Raw genomic sequence first — 21,937 nt, forward strand, 5'->3', positions numbered from 1 at the left:
GGAGACCATGCCCTAAGATCACGGTCAAGAAAAGGATGTCTGATTTTGCTATTTCTATTCAATAAGGTATAGCGGATCCTAGCTAGTACAGTTAAGAAAAAGATAAAACATTTTTGGAAGGAGGAATTAATACAATTTAATTTGCAGATGATATGACTACATGATTATGTCGAGAAAATCCTAAGTAAGGAGCCTATTGTTAAAGTTTCTAGAATAAGAACATTTAGCAAGTTCACAGGATCAAGGGCAATCAAAAAATCAATTGTGTTCTACATATTAGCCAAAGACAACTGGGAAATAAAATGATAAAAGCAATACCATTTCTTCATGACTTTGGGGCAAGGAAAGATTTCTTAGACAATGTTATAGGACATTTTCTCAATTGCAAAGTTCTCTTCAAAACATGATTTATTTGACAACTAAACATAAAAGCAGATTAAAGAGAATCAGGAGTTTCGGCAATGCTGGGGCTCCCTTTAGATGCTTCTTTTATCTTCCCCGTGGCAAATTACATTTTCTCTATCTTCAGACAAAAATTTGGTGGGGATGAGGAGCAACGAGGGTAGAGTATGCTTTTGAAAACTTTTACTGGGGCTATAACTACTAGCAAGCATATGTGTACTCTTACAATTTGTTCATGAACTTCTAGCTAACTAATTTATTCTGAGTGTTTGCTATGCAATCTCATTACAATTTTTTCTCACTGCAGCTGTGGGTCAGTGCTTGCGTATAACTTGTACCTTTAGGTGACAGAAGCTTCTCTCTACCATTAGTGACCCTATTTCACTACATCTAACTCCACACCACTCCAGGGCTCCAAAGTAATGACATAACAACAATCTGGACATATAAGTACCAAAATCAATAAGAACATATCTATCACTAATAATCAGTGAAGTCATCAATCTAATAACCTATTGTTAAACAGGGTCAGGAAAGCTATTTTCTAGATTCATAAATCTTTCAATGCTGTAACAACTTATTTTAGAGGAATGACTTATCAGCTAGATTTAAACAGCACTTGTTGGAAATAGTTACCAGGTGATCCAGTTCTAACGTGTAATCCAGTTATTCCATTCTCAATTATATTAACAATTATATAATCTCTAACCCTACGACTCTTGATTCAGCAATGCAATAGTCCAAGAAGTATGATATTGTGATGCAGATAAGCACAAAATATATTGAAAATAAAAACGTCTTCCATGTCAACTTAGCAGTCAGTGACAGATTACTAGAATTAACATCGTATAGAAATGTCAAATCACTATATTGTACACCTGAAACTAATATAAGCAGTATAATGTTATATATCAATAAATTTAGAGAAATTAAAAATATTAATGGGTGAATTGGGTAATGTGTAAATTATCAATAAGGCTGTTTTAAAAAGTTTTACGTGAATTTTTGACTGCGTGGGCATCCATGTCCCTAATCCCTGCATATGTCAAGGGTCAATTGTACTGTTTCTGGTCCATGGTTGGTTGAATCCACAGATGCAAAACCCAGAGATATGGAAGGCCGACAGTATATTTATTGAAAAAAAAAAACAACACATAAGTGGATCCCTTCATAGCAGTTTTATTCATAATAGACAACCCCTGAAGAGGTGAGCATGGTTAATTCATTTAATGGAATACTACTCAATGATAAAAAGGAATTTCAAATACAAAAATAAGGATTTCAAAAACATGAAAAGTCAAAGATGAAAGAGTACATACTACATAATTCCATTTATATGAAATCCAACAGCAGAAAAAACTAATCTATGGTGATAGACATCAGAAAAGTAGCTTTGCCTTGTGTGGAAGGGATTGACTAGAAATGGGCATAACGTATAATTTTATTGGGCTCTCCATAATCAGGCTCAACCTACTTTGTACTCTTTCTCATTACTCCACACCAGAGTGACTCTGTCTCAGCTAGGCAGCATAGGGTTATCCCATCCCACACTACCCACCCTATCCCAACAGTCCTAGTACCACAGTGAAAGCACTTTATAAATCTGGCTGTTATTTTACAAGTGCTACCATTACAGATTCTACAAAGCCTAATTACAACTAACTTCTTAAAGGCCCCCATTCCTTTCTACCCTCGCTGTACCACAGTTTTGCCCTTGATTTTACAGTGTTTTAAGGTGAACCTACGTATACCTCCTGATCCTAAGAATTTTAATAATTTTCTCCATTTTTACCTCAACATCATTTGCCTACTAAGTTAGCACTTGATAGCTATTTGATAGATTTTCAGCATTTAGTCATCGTTCTTAAGTACCATTAATTATGTCAGAGAGTTATGTAGACATATCAGATGAAAAAGCAATGCCTCATCACAGGAGATTAGTTGGGCCCTATCCTCCAGGTCAAAGCAGCAGTCTGTTTTCAGTCTTGACAAAAAAAATGAAGTTATACCTGGCCCTCCAGTCGTATTTCTTGGGACCCATTCAAGGGATTGACAATAAAAGGGCCTAAGAAAATTATAATTAAATACAATTTCTTTCAATGCCCTGCTCTTTTCACTTTGAAATGTGGGTGACTGCCACCTACTAGCACCCTTTCTTCATCTAGGACACATTTCCCCTCCAGGGGCTTGAGAGAAAACTGCTAACCTGCTTATGTCAGGATAAAATGAGAATACCACCTAAAGTTAAAACTTCAGGGAAATTGGAAGAAAGATTAGAAAAGTGAACAAAAACTTAATGAAAAAGTACAACATACTGGAGAATAAAAAGGGGGGCTCATGGGGTGCAATAGTAATCAGTCATGTTTTTTCCATAATTTATAAATTCAATTAACCAGCATTTTAATGAGCATTTTCACATCTGGGTCTAAAAGTAAAAATGGCCTATAATCATCTTATAATTTCCTTACCTTGTTTTGGAGGCAATGCTATATATGAGACTTGTTGAGTGGGTGAAATAGCTTTCTTACTTATTGCCTTTAACTTCGAAACAATGTGCTAAATGTTTGGGGGTTGTAGGGATGGATCGCCAAGGGGCAGGAGGAAACTTTAGGGGATGATAGATTATGTTCATTATTTTGCTTGTAGTGATAGTTGCAGGACGTATACATAAATTAAAACTCATCAAACTGGACACTTTAAATATGTGAAGTTTATTGTATGTCAATTATAATAAAACTTCGATCTGGGCTCTGTGCTTGGGATCCAAATGTGGTGCCCTGACTTCCCACGCCAACTGGACCCTGGGAGAGAACCATGCTTTGCCCACTGCCGTTACCTGAGAAAAGAACCCCAGAAAGGACTATTATGGGGGAAGCATTAAGATCACTAGAATATCAAGGACAAGCAAGACCATCTTCTATGCCCTGAGTCTTAATGTGCTCCTTCACAGCATTTCACAGGCCAAGATTCCTCTAGCTAATGACTTCAGAGTTGGTTTGAAAGGGAAGCACATTGCCTTTACAGTGTTGCTTCAGCATGTATTGCCACAATTGTTGCAGTTACAGGTACCAGGTTACAGTTAACCCAATGGTAGCATAGCGACAACACAAATGATTTTAAGAGACTTGTAGATTCCTCAGACACACAGTCCTTTGGGACACATGGGGGATAAAACAGGACTTTACCTCAGCTTCCCTGGGGTTCCAGATGAATGTGTCATCATGGCCAGTGATTCCCTTATGAACTCTAAATGGATCTGAAATCACAGCTTCGGCGTTGTTCATGAAGGAATTACTGATGCAGAACAGGGCAAATTTCCCCGAGTGGGAGGAACTCAAGCCCTGCACCATGACAGAGTTCTTTGCTGAGTGCAAGAAAGAATTCAAATCCTGGCCAAACTTAGAGTCAAAAGGAAAATGTATTAGGGAAGGAAAAAAGCAAAGACAAAAAGGCCAGAAAAAAACAGCCCCAAGTATCAGGGAATCCAGTTTATATATCCTTAGTCTTTTGTGAGTTACAGTTTAAAGACTTTGTTTACCCATTTTCCTTTGATAGGGGCATACAGTGAGAAAGGATTAGAGTATGTAGTGAGAAAAGGTAAGAATATGTAGTTTGAAAGGCCTGCCGGCAATTCCCAGCCTTTGATCCATAGGTTCCCCATGATTTTAGTCATGGGGAACAAATGATATTTTGTATAGAGCACCACTTAAAGACTCTTGTTTTTCTGTTTCCCCTTCACGGTGTGGGGAAACACAATCCCAGCAGAAATCTTCCTTTGTTCTGCGGGTTTCCTCTGGTCTAGCTGTAGGGCGAATCAGCATATTCAGCCTCTGAATATAGCTTGATTTAATGTTTAATTCTCTTGCCTCCTCCCTACATTATCACCAAATCCAACCTTAAATAATTTAAGGTGGTAATGAAATTGGAAGCAATAAATAGAAAGAACCCTTATCACATTTGACGGCTAGAGAGGAAGGAGCTTTTGATTATTTCGATTATTATAATGCTACAAGTACGATTCTTAAGGTATTTCCTAGTTGGGTATGTCACTTTACAGATGTCTTACGACTATCAAGAAATAATGTTGCCATTACAAAAAGTGTAACAAAAGCACAATCTCCTTCTAAAGTGACTCAGTGTCCAATGTGGTCTCCATAGAAAACTGCTCCCAGCTACCAGTACAGGACTCAAGAAAGGATAGTTCAAAGCACCTAGACAGACTTAGTTTCTAAGAAGGATAAGTTTCTTAAGAATGTTTCCCTGGCAAAAATAAATAAAACAACATTCATGCTTTAGAAATGCCTAAAGTTAGGACAAAGGGAAGAGTCTTCCTGGTTTGTGTTGTCCTGAGTCTCAACTTGTGTAAAGTTGCTGGACAGAGCCACCGGGCCTCCATTTGGTAAAGGAGGACATTGCCGAGACAACCCCTGCACTGATATCTGCAGTCTATGTCTCTGGAAACAAACGGGGAAACTCTGGTGCTCACCGGGATGAGAAGAGCCCCACGGCCACCAGCACTTGCTGGCGGGACCCCAGGGGTGGGGTGCGCTGGCAGGCCACACACACCCATGTGGATTGTGCCCTCCAGGCTGGACTGCTCACGGACTCCTCCCTAGAGAAGTGGCTGCCGCCTCTGGTGGGAGAAAGCACTCTGTCCATTTTCCTTCAGTGCATAACACTTTCTCAAGATACAATGACAAAAATAAATCAGTGAAAGAAGACATAGCAGGAAACAGAAGTGCCAAGAAACATTCTCAGAAGCCTCCACCTTATGCTATTCCTTTCTCCCCTCAGTACCCCACCACAGAGCTATGTGCACCAGATGCAGAAGTATTGTCTTAGGGGGAAATGACATGCCTGTGTGCCCAAAGAGCAAAAAGGCTTTCTGAAAACCCACTAACGCAACTAATTCTTCCAAGCCCTGCCTGGACAAACTCCACAGACTCTTTCCTACAGGAATTCTTTTCAGCCTGTGTCAGCTACATCCAGCTCATGGCCAGTTCTGAAAAAAAATTGTCATCGATGTCTACCAAGGACAATTTTTTCAAGTCAGTGAAATCCACACACAGACAAGACTCAAAGTCCCAGGTGAACACTTGGACCTGATCTCAGTGTACTGAAACAAGGCTCCACCAGGACCTCCCCACTGGTCTGTGGATGAAGTGATACAATTTGTGAAAGACGCAGCTCCTCACTTTGACGCTACTCAAAAAGCTCTTATGGTAGACGTGAATTGATGAAGGTTCTGCTGTGACTGAGGGATCGATATGATGATGAAATATGTGAGACTGAAGCTAAGGCCAGCATTAAAGGTAGGTCAGCGCATCAAAAGACGACGATCACTAAGAACTTGGTGTCCATTCACGCTGCACATACTTCAGGTATACTGATGCCTTCTTAACTGAGAAGTGTTTCCCTCAACAGTCTTCCATTAGCAGAAGGTTCACCTGAAAATTATAAAGCTAACATTATAATCTACTTCTTTAAAAACTACTAAAATATGAGTATTAGCATACTCACATTGGTAATTCTATGTATCTTCTTTATTTTAGTTGTACAGTTTACAAATATACTTTATTCAGGAAACTGGAAAAAGTTTTATTGATTTTGGTAATTACTTACATATAGAACAGCTAAACTCCAAAGAGTAAAATATCAGAGATTAACAATTTCTATAAATAAATCCACAAAAATGTTAGCTTAGAAGAACATATAAAGGTTTGACTAAATCATGGTTTCTCGATCTGACACTATTGACATTTGTGGTCTGGTAATTCTTTGCTGTGGGGACTGTTCTGGGCATGGAGGGGTGTTTAGCAGCAACTCTGGCCTCAACTCACTAGATGCCAGTAGCAATTCCCCTTCCCTCCTCAATTGTGACAAAAATATTTCCAGACAAATGTTCCCTATGGGGACATGTGGCACAAGCTGTGTACTTGTGCACAGGAGGACCTTAAAATGTGTGTCACTTGGGGGTTTGTCAGCTGTAATACAACATTGTATAATCTGTTGGTGTTTATGATTCATTTATAATTTATTATTTTAACAATCATTTTGACTTTTATTAAGACCTTTAATATAAATACACACATATTTGGTAGCTACATTAGACAAGTAAATTTGTATGGCCAAGTGCTAAAATCATAGTGTAATTTGTAGAAGACTATTACTAATGAAGTCATAAATGAAACTGGTACTTAAGTGACATTTGCTTACCAAACAAATTCAAAACAAAAAAAGAATTCTTTGAGTTTTGAATTAAAAAGCTGACAGAAGCAAATGTTCGGTGTTATACACACAAACATTAAAGCTTTTGGAGGCTTCACGTAGAACTGCTCTTCAGGTTGCCAAGATTAAAAAAAAAACATTTATAATTGCTGAGTGATTAGCAAAAGATTACATTGGAGATGTTTACTTAAAACATTGGGTGAAACACATGACTCGAGAATCACTTTCCAATCTGATGTGTTTAGGAACCAGCTGTTAAGGTATGAGACCAACTCAAAGAATATATAAAGCTATCCAGTTTTTCACTGCAACTTGACAACTGCACAGATATTACCAATGACAGTTTTTTTAGTATTATGTAATTTGAACATGATAGCAAAGATAATTTTTTCAACCTTATTATTGACAAACTCAGCTCTTACCTGAATAAAACTATGAGGGATTACCTTGTGACAAATGTGCTTTGGAATTTAAGTTTCGAGTAGGAGTGTGTTCTGATGACAACTGCAGTGAGAGAAAAAGATTTGGAGTTACCCAGATTGAAGGCTTGAAACTGACTATCATCACTTTATAATTTCCTTCATGGAGAAAAGTCTTACTATGAAATATGTCAGTGGAACTGTGTGTTTAGTGATACAGCAAAATCTAACGTGGTAAATTTAAAATTATTCCTTTTATAATGTAGTAAAATGGAAGCTGTATTATAACTGGTACTTTATACTGAGTTAGAATCTTTATGTGGTGGAAAAGTTATGTCAAGAATATCTGAACTACAAGAGAAATTCTTCATGTTTCTACAAAATAAGAAACTAGTTTGGTTTTAATTTTTTGAAGTCTAAACTGGATATTCAGTCTTGCTTTTGTGTGTGTGCGTGTTATCTTCAGTATCTTTAATGTTCATGCTTCCACATGAGGAAGCATGGAAACATGTTCTGCCAAGAAATCCATAACTGAAGGGCAAAAACAAAAGTTAGAAGTTCAGAAGAACCATTTACAGATTTTATTATGTTCCACAATTTAACAATGACCGTCAATTAAGTAGGTGATTTTAATATTGCCAGTCTGAAAAGTTGTAAACTTCTTATGAATTTGACAGAATGTTTTAAATTTTTTCATTAATAGAAGATCCATATATAGGAAAATCATGGCTCTTTTATTGAAAGGTAATTTTGATGAAAGGTCATTGAAATTTATCTACAAGATAAATTGCAGAACTTGCTGTTGATGAATTGAAAATGGATTTTGAAAATATAGCATCACTTGTTTTATTTGGGATCAAAGTTAAAAATGAATTATCTTGAATTTGCTGAAATTACTTTAAAATCTCCTTTTACATTGTAATCAACACTATATGAGACTAGTTTCTCAAATGAGTTTTTTAAAACATAAAAGTCATTTAGATAAACCTTACTCCCTAGGAGCAACCTAAACTCTAATATATTAGATAAATTAACAAGAAGTGAGCACAATTGTGTAATGACAAAATGTTACAACTATAATAGGGATTCTCTATATTAATCACTTATATCCATACTTTCAATGAGTGTGTATTGATTTTAAAATTCTTCTTTTCCCTATGTTATATCTATTCTAATGATAGTTAATAAAATGCAGTTTCATTGTGCTATCTTTAATTTTAAAAACTGGATTTGTATTATGTCTGGTTTTTCATTTCGTTTTTCTAGTAAATAATTTTTATAGTATTTTAGAAAAGTATCAGTCTGCGATGGATAGGAAATTAAAACAAAACCAAACAAAACAAAACTGATCCTTAACCACAGGCAATTTGAAAAGCACTAGTTGGGAGGCAAATTGTTTATTACCTTCTCACATGACTCTCCTCCATCTTTTTATTTAGGTCAAGTTTTCTTTTGTGTTTGTTACGAGGCACCTCACCTTAGTCTTCTAACCACCTCAAGGGATATTTCATGTTGACAGGGTTCTCTTCTAGGCAAAAAGGCTACTGAAGGCTCAGAGAAAAGCTTTAATAATAAAGGCTTCTAGGTGGAATTGTTAAAATCAGCAAATCTCACTGTTGGACTGAGAAGAAACATAGTTCAGTATCTTCCCCCAAATTCAGAGATGCTTCTATAATAGACTGAGAACCAGAGAGACATTGGAATTAGGGTCTGTAGTTCAGTGCTGAGAAAAGCTCTGGAGTAAGACTGCATAAACTCAGGCCTTCATTCTGCTCCTACCTACTCTACGGCCTTGAGCAGATAAAATTCTCTGAGCCACGGCAGCCATATTCTTCACTTGTGAAGTGAGGATAATAACACCTACCACAAAAAGTTGAAGATTAAATGAGATTGCTTATGGAAAGCCTCTTAATAATACTGGGACATGAGTCAATAATCGTTCTTATCATTATTACAGTGTAAAGCACTTTCACATGCGGCTATCAAATTCAATCTCTGCAGTTTATGATGTAACAAGGAGAATGTTCTTATCAACATTTTAGAAATGAGAAAATACAGTCTTGGAGAATTAAATGACCAACTCAAAACCGTAAGCAGAAAGAATGGTTCTAGGAATTGGGTGTTCACCACTGCCCTGGCAGCTGAATCCTTACCTTTAATCAAGTCTAAATTGGCCTCCCTGTAGCTTCTATCTGTTGGGTTCAGCCACACCCTCTGAAGCAAAAGAATAAAAAAGGTATGTGACATCCTGAATTCCAGAAGAGAGCCTGCTAACCCCAACTCCACATTAAAGGGCTGGAGCCTCCCCAGGAGGGGCCATAGCCCAGGCCCCCACCATTCTCAACTGCCCTCATCTGAAGATCACAAACCTGGGCTTCCTTTTGCTGCCCACAACCCACGTCCCGCCCAGCCCCACCCCACCCCATTCCTGGGTCTCGGAGAAAACCCAGTTAGAAGGAGTTCATCCAAAGCGCCTCTATCAATTGTATCAGGTGAGCTTAGCTCACTGCAGTGCTGCCTTCACTAATAGCCCAGATCCCCTTAGCCACTTGACTGGCTTATCGCCCTAAACTCACTCTGGATAATTCAAAAGAAATATTCTACTCCACTTTCCAATTTACTAAAAGAGATCATGAAAGGATGACACCTGGTTTCCCTAGAAATACCCACCTGCTCCTCAGCAATCACTTTCTCCATCTCTGGGTGACAACCCATTGTACCCAGCTTCTTTCCCCTACCTCTCCTGCCTCAGAGACCAGGCTACTCTCTTTCCGGGGTGACCACATTGAAGCAGACACTCATTTCAGCCTGGAGCGGCTGCATATTTCTGTTTTCTGCAGAGCTGGACACAGCCTTCATATGAATGACTCAGTCCAGTTCTGAGACCACACCACCCAACGCTTCCCAACGGCCGAGCCAACTGTCATCAACTGCTCCACCTGAAACCACAGCTGGCCCCGCCCCAACGGACGGCTCCTCTGCTTCCTGACCCCGCCCACTCCACCCAACGGCCAGGCTCCCAGTCAGGCTGGCCACGCCCCCTGCCGCGGCGAACCCGCCCTCAGGTAGGGGCCGCAGAGCCTTTCCCGCCGTTTTCCGGTTCAGCATTTCCCAGCTAAACCAACATCAACAGCTTGATGGGCCTGAAACACTGCACGTCCCACGCCTCGGCGCGTCGTCCACACCGCATCGCACTGACCCATATGACATGTTCTTGAAGAGCTTTGCCGTGGGTTTTCCTACCCCGTCTGCTTAGGAAGAGGGAACAGGATGATAGAACCTTATGAGACTGTTGAACGCAGATGGGCCGAATCAACATCCGAGAAAGCCCGTCCTGGGGACTGACAAGGGGCGGGCCACTGCGTGGTCTGGTCCTTCCTGCGGTTGCACAGACCGGCCAACTCCGATGACTCCTGAGACCACCTGCCTCGTGAGCATACGGAACAGTCGGTGAGGGGCTGATGCCCTCGGTTCAGAGCTGGGCCCCAGGCCTGCGGCCACTCCCAGCACCGTCATCAGCGCTCGCCGCCAGCTGAGCCAGATGTCCACCGTGGTCTCCCCTTCCCCCTATTATTTGTATCATTTCTTTCAAGTAAACCAATACCCACATTTCTCCCATAAAGATGACCGGGAATCCTGTCAAGAGATCCATGCCGGGCCAAGGGGTGGAGGCCCCAGGTATAAGCAGGGCTGAGCATCTGAGAGGCAGACCAGGCACTGGGCTTTCAGGCAAGATCCGGGGACAGGGAATCAAACCTGGGCGGAGGTGGGGGCTGCTCCATTGGCTAAGTGAGAGCCGCTCCCAGGGCTGTTATGTCCTGCGTGGGTGGAAAGAAAGTCCTCAGGAGGAGCCATAGGTGCTTGCAAGTAGGATGTGGTAGGCGCGATCTGTATCGGCGCGTGCCCAGGGCAAGTGGGCGAGGCATCGAAAGCATCTGTTCTCGAGTGGAGAGTCGATTGCTGCTGAGTGGCGTAGTGATAGAGCAGTGTCCATTAGATTGGCACCATGACCTCTGCTGGTAACCTTAATAACGATGGTTTCAGTGGACCTGTGGAAATGGAAACTCAACTGAAGTAAGTTGTAGAAAGAATGTGTGCAGTGGAGACGGCTGCCAGAAACAACTTCCACATGTCTTAGGACATGCCCTGCTTCTCCCCCTCGGGGCGCCATTCCAGAACCTTTGCACAATCTATTCCTTCTGCCTAACGGCCTTTCAGTTCTCGCCCTACTCCATTCTAGTACTTCCATGTTCATCCTTGAGATCTCAGCACTTAACATCACTTTCTCAAAGAAGTTTACTGTTCCTCAGAGTATCAGGTTAGATCAGGTCCTCTTTTCATAGCCTTGTATAGCACCCGCCATACTCCCTTCAGGCTTATAAACAACAGAAACATTTCTTACAGTCCTGGAGGCTGGAAATCTGAGATCACAGAGCAGCATGGTTAAGTGATGTCCCTCTTCTGGGTGGCAGACTTCTCGTATACTTACATGGTGGAAAGAGGCAGGGGAGCTCTCTGGGGCCTCTTTCGTAAGGTCACTAATCGAGTTCATGAGGGCTCCACCCTTATGACCCAATCACCTCCCAAAGGCCTCACCTCCTAAGACCATCACGTTGGTGCTTAGCTTTAAACATGAATTTTGGGGGGACACATTCAGACCATAGCAGCACTCTTCGTGCTCTTCAGTGTTTGTAATCATACTTTTGAGATTTCTTTTTAAAACGATATATATCTGACTCATCCACTTCCTACACACTGGATGGTAAACTGTTTTGCTTACCATGAAATCCTTAACATTTAACACAGTAGCTGGCACGTGGTAATTGCTCAATAAATATGAATGAATGAAAGTTGTCAGCAGCTTGGAAGTCTGGTAAGATTATATATAGCTGCTTTTTCTTTTTCATTATCTACGTATGATCCCTGAGAGCCATTTATGTAGTAAGTAAAAAATTATCAGGATTATCTTGATTAATAATTTGGCCTAAAAACCTTCTGCTGTGGATTACCTTTAGCCTAAATCAACCAGGAAAGTTTTCATTTGTCAGATCAGTGCAGCCTTTGAGGAACTAGGTAGCTGTTTCCAAAGTTTTTAGACCAAAATTGAGGTTACTTGTGCTCCCTGTTATTTATTAGGTATGAAACATTGTATAAAGGATTTTGACACTATAGGACTCAGCTTCCTCCTCTGTAAGATGGGGAAGCTTACATTTATTCTGCCTGATGCATGGATCATGATGGTAAAATGAGGTATCTGTAGGAGCACTTTGAAAATTTTAGAACTCTAGGATGAGGTTCCATAGTGCAGTGGTTAGCATGGTTGCTTTACACACAGAAGGTCCTGGGTTTGTGCCCCAGTGGAGCCACGGTACATGGTCCACGACCATGCCACCATGAACGTGCCCGATCTCGTCTGATCTCGTCAGCTAAGCAGGGTCGGGCCTGGTTAGTACTTGGATGGGAGACCACCTAGGAAGACCAGGTGCTTTAGGCATAAATAATAAAAATAAAATAATGAAAATAAAATTTTAGAACTCTAAAACTAGAAACTTTTTTTTTTCTCTTCAGTAATTGATCCAGGCTCAACCCCTCTACTTTATGGTTTATTTACTGCTCACGTCACCCATATGACTGATGAAAATACCCTCCCTCGCTCTCCCCCTTTTTGAATCTAGTTTCTCTTAAAGATACTTGTTTTCTTCTTTTAAAGGTTTCTTCTTAAAGGTACTTACAAATGCAATTAATCCTTTTATTGTCTGTGCAAAAGTTAAGCTCTCTAATGTTTTGTTTGCATTCTACATTAAATGTAATGCACATTTCTTTTGTCCAGTTACGGCTCAATAGCAAGAAAAAAATTCATGGGTGGATTGGAATCTTAAAATATGCTATTCTTCAATAGTTGAAACATAAAATCTAAAAGCGCATAAAACTTGACGTTTTTCTGCAGAATACTGACCAATGCTCACCTGATAAAACCCATGAGAAATCTTCCTAATCAGGAATAAGTATTGCATATATATTCCCATTTATATCATATATCCGGTACCTATAGCTGTTTCACAAGCCATACAGAAAACTCCATTGTTTTATAATCTCACTTTGTAAATGAAGTGAATAATTAAGAGCAAGGTAGTGGAGAGAAATACCCAGATTTAAAACCCTCTGTTCAAATTTCATTCTGTTACCCATCAGCTGTATAAATAAGTGCAAGTTCTATAAAGGTCTCAAAGCAAGGCTGGGAAGACGAAGGCAGGTGCCAGGTGGAACACGCTGATATCCCAGAGCAAAGGGAGTTGGGAGTGGAACTTACATTGTCTTAACGAATTAGAGTTGGGAGTTTGCACTAGTGTGGAGGATGGTGAATAAGGGTGAAAGAAAAGCTCCATGAAGGGTTACTTTAGCTAATCATTTAGCTGGTGGGAGAAACTGAAACCAACAGGAATTAGACTGAGGCCTGGGTAAAATAGGTGACAATATTTTCTTAATAAAAACGCTTGAACTTGTAGATAAGTACAAAGGAACTTACGTGGATAATGTTACTAATTTGAGTAGCTGAAGTAAATATGGTAGCTATAGTACAGGAAAGATCATCGGAGTAGGCTGGAGGAGATGGCCTTTCCTGTCCCTTGGTGTCTCTCCTCTTTTCCCCGTTTCTGGATATCTACAAGTTTTATTTTCTTCTGTCTAAAGGCTTGATAAGGAAATAAAGGATATATTTTCAGTAGCCTTTGTGTCTTTTAAGAGTAGGAGGAATTGACTATTTTACATTTTTCTTAAAATACCCTCAATTGATTATTTTCCCCTTCAACTGAAGTTCCTCTCACCCCCACTCTTCTTTCTAACAAAATATAAACACCTTGGGCTGTTTCCTAAGACCAGAAGCATGGGCATCCCCTTATCTAACTTAGCGGCTCATAGGATTTTTCTCACCATTTTCTTCAGTCTTATGTCTAATAAAGTAGAACTTAGTATAACATTAATAATCCCAAAGCATGCCAGCCTCTAAAAAGTTAAACATTTTTAAAACTTTTTGATTTGATAAGGTGCACCCACATTAGGGAGGCCAATTTGTTTTAATGGGTCTACCAATTTAGATTTTCACAAATCTAAGTTTGTACTCTATACAACATGTATTTGAATATTCCTTTAACAGCTTCTAAGCTTTTGTTACATAAGGAACAAAAGTTGCAACACAGCAAATTTTCTTCAGTAGTCACTCCCACAGCATCTAATCATGAAACAGATGTAAACATGAAATAGAGGTAACTAATGACAACAGCACAAACAGAAATACTGAGTTCCACCATTCAACACAGTTCATGAGTTTCTTTAGGGTTCGGTTGAAGGAGGGGGTAAATTTCTAAAATGAGGGTTATTTTCTGCCCCCTTGTTTTATAATGTTGGTGGTTTGAGTCCATATTCATTTGTAACATCTTTCTGGGCATGGACAGCCTCACAGAGTGAGGATAGGTGAGCCATTTCTAAGAAGCAAGAGATGAAGTTCCCATGTGATCAATGTCCTCCCTTATCAAAATAATTCTTGTATTCTTCCTGCTGGTTATGCAGGCTATAAGGAGTGATATGTGTATGAAATATGCCTCCTTCAGGCTTTCCTGAGTCCATTTTAAATGAAGTTTCCTTTATTTTCACAGGTTATTGGTCTATAGTTTTTTTTTTTCTAGTGTCTTTGTCTTTGATATTAGATATTTGATATTAGATTTTGTCTGTCTTTGATGTTAATGCTGCTCTCATAGAATGAGTTAGGAAGTGTTCTATTTTTTCAGCCATGTGTTTGATTACAGGAATGGTGGAAACACAACACAATAGGCGCTGTGCCAGAACTAATGATTCCTCAAAGAAAGAGTCAAATTTTTGCAATCGTATATATAGAATCTATTGTTAATTAAGAAGCACTGATTAAGATTGGGGAAAAGACAGTTAAAAGAAAAATAACAATGAATTGATAGGGAGCTCTTTGCAATGCAAGAGATACCCTAAGGTAAACCATGATTAATTGCCAGGTGTATGTGATGAAACAATTCAAACGTGAAAGAGATGTCTGTTAGTAGAAGTGGGCTGGGAAGAATTCACACAGGAGGGGAAATTTAGAATCTCACATGCAGAGAGATGAGAAGAATAAATTATAGCTGGAAAAGTAGAATGAGCACGAGTAATGAAGTAGGAATGAGCCAAGACATATTCATGGACAGCAAAGAGCTGGGACAGAGGGTTCGGGGAGTAAGGAGTTTGAGATGGTCCTCAGGCTGCAGGAACTCCCAGAGGGTGGGTTTTATCTTACAGATATTGAGTCCCTCTGCTGATTTCTTTTTCCCTTCGGTTTGTGTTTTTTAGTTGAATAATTTTCAATTGGTTCTTTTCTTCTGTTTTAAATTTCTCTGATGAGAATTTATGTCATTTCATTCATTTTAAATGTGTTTTCTCTGACCTTATGAAGCATAGATATAATAGCTGCTTTAAGGTCTTTGCTGATAATTCCATCTTGAGACTGGCATTTGTTGAATGTTCCCCCCAACCCTTGAGAATTGGTCCTATTTTCCTGATAGCATGTATATTGAGAGATTTTGAATTGTACCTGGACACTGTGAACATTATATATTGTAGACTCTGGATCCTGTTGTAAGCCTCTGAAGATTTGTTGATGTTTTCTGTTTTAGTAAGACATCAATTAGGTTATATTCAGCTTGTAAGTTCTATCCCATTTTCTGTTGCTATATCAATTAGACATACACACACCTTTCTACTTGACTTTGGGAATTGCTATAAGAGTCAGCCATAATTCATTGATTTGCCTAGTCGCTTTATTAGTTTAGGATTTCTCTCTTCCATTCCCTCCTTCCCCTTTTACTCAATTCCAATATAATGCTTAATGAAAAAGGAAGAGTGTTCCTTTTTAGGTTAGTCTACTAAGTAGGGCTTTATGCAGTTCACTTCTGATCTCACCCAGATCGGAAGCTTTCCACAGGCTTCCAAGTTTGAACATTATTTTTCCAGCCAAACTTAATGAGTTCAGTGTGCCAGGGCATTTTCAACTTTTACCTTTGTCTGTCTTACTCATATTTCTTCTTAAACCCCATGTTCAATTTAATCACACTTCAGGTGTACAGAATTACATTTAAACCACATAGTATTAATCAGACTCATTGATCTATTTACATCTGAATCCTGCTTATCTTTCTAGTCTGGTTGCAGAGCTCAGATCTAGCCTCTCGTGTTTTTATTCCTTACAAGCTCCACCTGTTCAGTCTACTGATATTCTTTTCCTAATTGTGCCCCTCTGACCACCCGATGGGGACATAACTCAGCATGCTTCAGTTTTTGTCACAGCTTTTACTGTATTTTATTCATAACAGAGTCATTTTTGGATTTTGAACTAAATTTAAATTATTTATGAAATGCTTGATGCTTATGATGGTTCTCTCTAAAAACAAACTGCCATAAACTTTACTCTTTTGTAACTATGAAATTCCTCTAATTATGTAGAGACCACAATTCTTCAAAATTCACACTAGAGTTTGTTTTAATACTTTATAAGTATTATATGCTACATCTACTTTGAGAAGAAAATATCATTTCTAAATTGCGTTACTCAGAGGAAAAAAAAATGATTTCCATTATGTTCTGATCCAAATCCTTGCTTCAGACATCTGCTATAGGTCCCACTGCTGGACACTGAGTTTGAAAAGAACATGAGCTATGTCTTTGTCACCTGTGAAAAAATCCTGATAGTTTTGACATTTCAGAATATATCAAGCTGAAATGTACACTCCTTATTATGAAACTGTTAAGCCTCTAGAATTTCTTTAGGGAATACCTTGCAAAAGGGACTTGTTCTGCTATTTGTTTGATGCTTATTAGATGGCTCAGAGGAATTACATTTGCAAAGAACTTTTGAAATTTATAGGAAGAATTATACTGCTGAGGTATTTTTAGGAAAAAAATTGATTAATACTCAATTCAACAATTACTAACAATCTCCCACAGGTCCTAATTATGTTGGCTCTGAGAGAAATGCTTGACATATCCAACACAATATAGACCTGCAAGCAGCTATGAAACAGCTAGAGGATCATTGAAGAACATTTATGATCTGAGGGGAAAACTGAGAGTAACTAAGAGCCATTAAGAACAATGACAGGTCCCTAACCGGAGCTGTCAATGGGGCTGTCCAGGAAGACATCAAAAAGATTGGAAACTAAAATTGTAACTGCACATAGTAAAATAGAGACAAGAACTATACACACTTTGATATTTCTGATATTTTTGAAACTTTGAAAATTATATGAAGTATTAGTCTGACAAATGTTAAGACTTCAAAATACACCTTGGAGAAACCCGTCATCACAGGATGCTAGGAGATGTGTCCACGTTTGCTTTGTTTTTAAGTGCAGTCCAAGCTAAGAAAATGACCTGATGCTTTGTACTCTGGCTGTTGCCTTTTTTTCCCTAGACATTTGGAACTGTGCTAGAGATACTGTGCCATTAGGAACAAGTGACTCTGAGGCTGATATGAAAACAACAAAGTCTAGTTGTGAGGGGTCCCGAGTGGGACACAAGGCAAAACCGTCTTCAGTCACAGTTCCAAGCAAGAGACAGAAGCAGGTAACAGTGTGGAGAGGGTCTTTATTATGGTTAGGGAGGAAACAGACAGGCTAACTTGAGATTTTAAAAACATAATCAGCCATTAAAGAGTTTCCGCTGCTGGTGAAGAAAGGAGTGTCATTGTTACCAAGTGCACTGTCACAATAAATCTAGTGAGACTTTCCTATCTCTGTACCACTAATTCCCTCTTTTTTAAAAATTATGACCTGTAGAAAGTAAAATATATAGCAAAAGAAACCATTTGCAAATCCAAAAGACCGAGAATCGATTGAGACTGAACATTTATTTTATGGAAGAATCCTCATCAAAACCCAGCAGTGCTCAAAAAATGTACATACACATTAATGCCCTGTGAGAGTTTGTTGGCCAGTTTGTCTTCATTGTAGTTCTAAGGTCCATTTGATGTTTTCTCAGCCAAGACTCAGTAGTGATCTTGACATGCCTTAGAGGCAGCAGTGCCTAAGCCCTCTGCCCATTAGCCAGCTCTTCTGCTCACCTGGCCCCCATTCTTCTGCATCCAACCAGCTGAGAGATCTCCCTTCAGATGTTTTCACCAGCCCCTCAAATTCAATACTTTCAAAACTTAAGCTCAAAGTTTTTCTCCATTTATCTCCAATTCATGGAATTCTCATTGCTCTAAACTCCCTGCTGAGACTCATAATCCTTTATCGCCTAAAGCTAACATATTGCCAGAGCCTATAAAAGTCTTTGTCCCTTATCACTGCCCTGGTTATCGGTCACCTCTTAATAAGTTTTGCTCAACTGTCTGACTCAGACTGCACTCTCCGGCCAATTTATGATTTTAGATGTACTGTTTTGTCCCCTGACGGAAATTCTGATGCTTTACACGTCATCATGTCCAGTCTCTTTCCTATTTGCTTGACTTTTGGGCTCCCCATGATCAAGCCCCATCCATTCTGTTCCCTCTCCACCTACCCCTCTATTATCCTCCCACCCCCACATTACTCCTAACAGTTCTTTCTTTTAGTTGGGTAGCTTAGACCCATGTGTCATGCTCCCACACCCCCTCCTCCAGACCCAAACACCACTATGCATGTGAAAACACTTTGTAAATTGAACTGCATCCCACAAACGTTGCTTTTGTGCATTCTGCAAAGCCTGGTAACAACTACCTAGTTAAGCCTTCTCTGACCAATGGCACCACAATTTAGCCATTGATTTATAGGGTTCTAAGGTGAAAATACATATTCCTCCTGACCCCAGCTATTTTAATTGAGAATTATATCTATTTTTATTTCAAGATCTGATTTGGACACTAAACTAGCACTTAATTCATAAGCCTGTGTTGATATGTGATTGTTTTTATATTCAGTGATGGTATCTTAATTGCAGTGCCTCACTTTAGATGGTTGTATAGACAGATGATATTGGAAAATCAGTGATGGATAATCCATCACTGGGCTTTAAATCTCCAGGTCAAAAAAAGAGCAGCCTTTGTTTTCAGGGCCTCTGCCACGTAATGGAATTGTACTGGACACTCCAAAGTATTTTTTATGGGTGCAAATACTTCATTCAAGGAGTTGACAAATGTTAGTGGGAAGGAAATTGTATCAGGATCTGGCTTTCTTCGATTGTTTTGTTTCTTTTTACTTTGAATTTGCGTGACTGCCAACACACCAGCATCCTTTCCTTGGCCAGTACAGATTTTAGCTCCAATAAGAATAGCTGAGAATAGTTAGCTTACTTGTATGTCCGGATAAAATGAGAATATTAACAAGTTACAACTTCAGAGAAAATGAAAGAAAAACTGGAAAGATGGATAAAAAGACATTTAAAAATTTACCACGTGCTACACAGCAAAAGAAACGACAGAGTGGAAAGGCAACCTACGGAATGGGAGAAAGTATTTGCAAACGATGTATCTCATAAGGGCTTAATATCCAGATTATATAAGGAACTCTTATACTCAATAGCAAAACAAACAAACAAAACAAACAAATAACCTGATTTAAAAATGGTAAACAGACTTGAAATTTTTCCAAAGAAAACATACAAATGACTGACAGGTATATAAAAAGATACCCAATATCACTACCAACAGGGATATGCAGATCAGAACCACAATGAGATATCACCTCACACTTGTTATGATGGCTATTAACAAAACAATAAGATAATTGGTGAGGATGTGGAGAAATGGGAATTCCTTGTATACTGTTGGTGGGAACGTAAAATGGTGTAGCCACTATGGCAAACAATATGGAGGTCCCTCAAAAAATTAAAAAAATAACTGAAATCAAAATGTTGAAGATATATCTGCACTTCTATGTTCATCGCAGCATTATTCACAATAGCCAAGATATGGAAACAATCTAAATGGCCATTGGTGGATAAAGAAAATGTATATAATAGAATATTACCCAACCTTAAAAAATAAGAAAATTTTGCCATGTGTGACGACAGGGATGAACCTACAGGGACATTATGCTAAGTGAAATAAGCCAGTCACAGGACAAGTACTGCATGATTCTATTTGTGTGAGGTATCTAAGACTGTCAAACTCATAGCCACAGAGAATATAGCATGGTGGTTGCCTGGAGGTGAGGGAGAGGCAGGGAGCTGCTTTTCGAGAGGCATAAAGTTTCAGTTGCTGTGCCTTAATATCGTGCCTCTAGTTAACAATACTGTATAGTGCACTTAAAATTTTGCTAAGAGGGTAGATTTCACGGTAAGTGTTCTTACTACGATAATAAGAAAGAAGTTACCACATGTGATTTTCAACGGACTTTGTTGCACGTCTTCTAAATTGTAAATCGTTTTTATTTTGAGTCATTTGGCAGTGAGGGAAGGGATGTCGTAACCTTTTTATGTCCTTGGAAGGCCTCTCCAGTGGGGTTGTCATAGTTAGCAAATATAAAATATAGGATGTTGTACAGTAGTTAGGACATACTTACACTAAAAATATGTTTGCTGTTATCTGAAATTCAAATTTAACTGCGTGTCCGGTCTGGCAGCCTTACTCTAAAGGCCCGAGTCAGCCTTCCTGAGAGAGGTTAAGGACCAGCATGAGACTCAGCATGAAGGTGAGAGCCGGGTATCTGACCTGAGTCCAGGCTCTTTACCCTCACGGGAAGACATCTCTGTGCTCTGAGAAAGGCCAAAGCGGGAGAGAAGCACATGTTCCCTTGGGGAGATCTTTTAAGAGAGACCTTGTGAATAGGTAAAACTATGAAAGGCCCAAACTCCGTTTTGCTCAAAGTGGGCAGGGCAGTAGGAAGGAGGGAGAGAGGTACACAAAATTTGTGGCAACTCTAGTCTGCTCTCTGTCCTAGTTTGGATCTCTTTCTGACCCAACATGGTGGACCAAGGTCTAGAATGTCTGAGCTGTCATCTCTCTCTATAGATGGTTTCCATAGAGACATTAACAGAAAGGCCCCCCACGGTGCAGTGGGTGGGGGTGGGGGAATTGGCCCTTGTGTATTTTCCCTGCTGAGATGCAAACGCCCTTTTCTTAACCCAGCTTCTGAAGTGGCTGCTTTTAGACTGCAGGGGTCTGTATCTCTTAAATTGCCAGGTACTGCAGAACAATCAGCTCTTGCACTATTGGCTGCTACCTTTTTCTTAATGTTGTCATGCGGATATTTAATTGGGAAGGAATTACAAATTTCAGAGACATCAGCCAGGAGATGCAGATCACCACGAGGATTCAGAAACATGAGCAAGGCACAGAAGAGGGACAGGGACCAAGACCACACCTACCTTCCCTATTTATCAAATTAAAATCTCACAAACATAGAAATTGAATCTATCACCTTCCATACTGGAGAAGCAGGTCATTGCTAAGAGAGGTAGAGTCTTCTCTTTAAGTAAGCATTTGAAAACTAAAATTATTTTCTGAAGCATATAGCCACTTTCCCCTCAGCCATGGCCACGGAATGGCACTAAAATACATTAAAGGGGACCACATGAGACTTCAGAAATCTGGGTTTAAAACCACTTAGTTGATTAAAAGAATATACATGTGGCTTTAAATTTTTCTTTCTTTTGAAATACATACATTCTCCCAGAAAGAGGAGGTGATCAAGGAAAACTATCCCAAGGGGTGAAAATGAAATCGACAATAAAGAAGAGCTAACTAGTTGTAATGCCTCCCCCACCCCTCGCCTCTCCCCGGCGTTTTTGTCCTGCAAAATGCTATTAGGTCCTGACAGAACAAGGATATATCTATCTTCTTCCGTTGTCCCCTTGGCCGCTCTGACTCTTTGGAGCCTGTTTAAAGGCTTATGTGGCAAACGGCTGGTGCCCTC

The 21,937-nt window shown here is 39.5% G+C and overlaps 1 pseudogene; it reads left to right on the top strand.

Annotated features, from left to right (window-relative positions):
* The first annotated feature begins 12,424 nt into the window (after positions 1-12,424).
* LOC120590186 (uncharacterized) lies at positions 12,425-12,543 on the top strand (annotated as a pseudogene).
* Positions 12,544-21,937: the final 9,394 nt, after the last annotated feature.

This window comes from Pteropus medius, unplaced genomic scaffold, assembly GCF_902729225.1.
Source record: "Pteropus medius unplaced genomic scaffold, Ma_sr-lr_union100, whole genome shotgun sequence".
NCBI lineage: Eukaryota > Metazoa > Chordata > Mammalia > Chiroptera > Pteropodidae > Pteropus > Pteropus medius.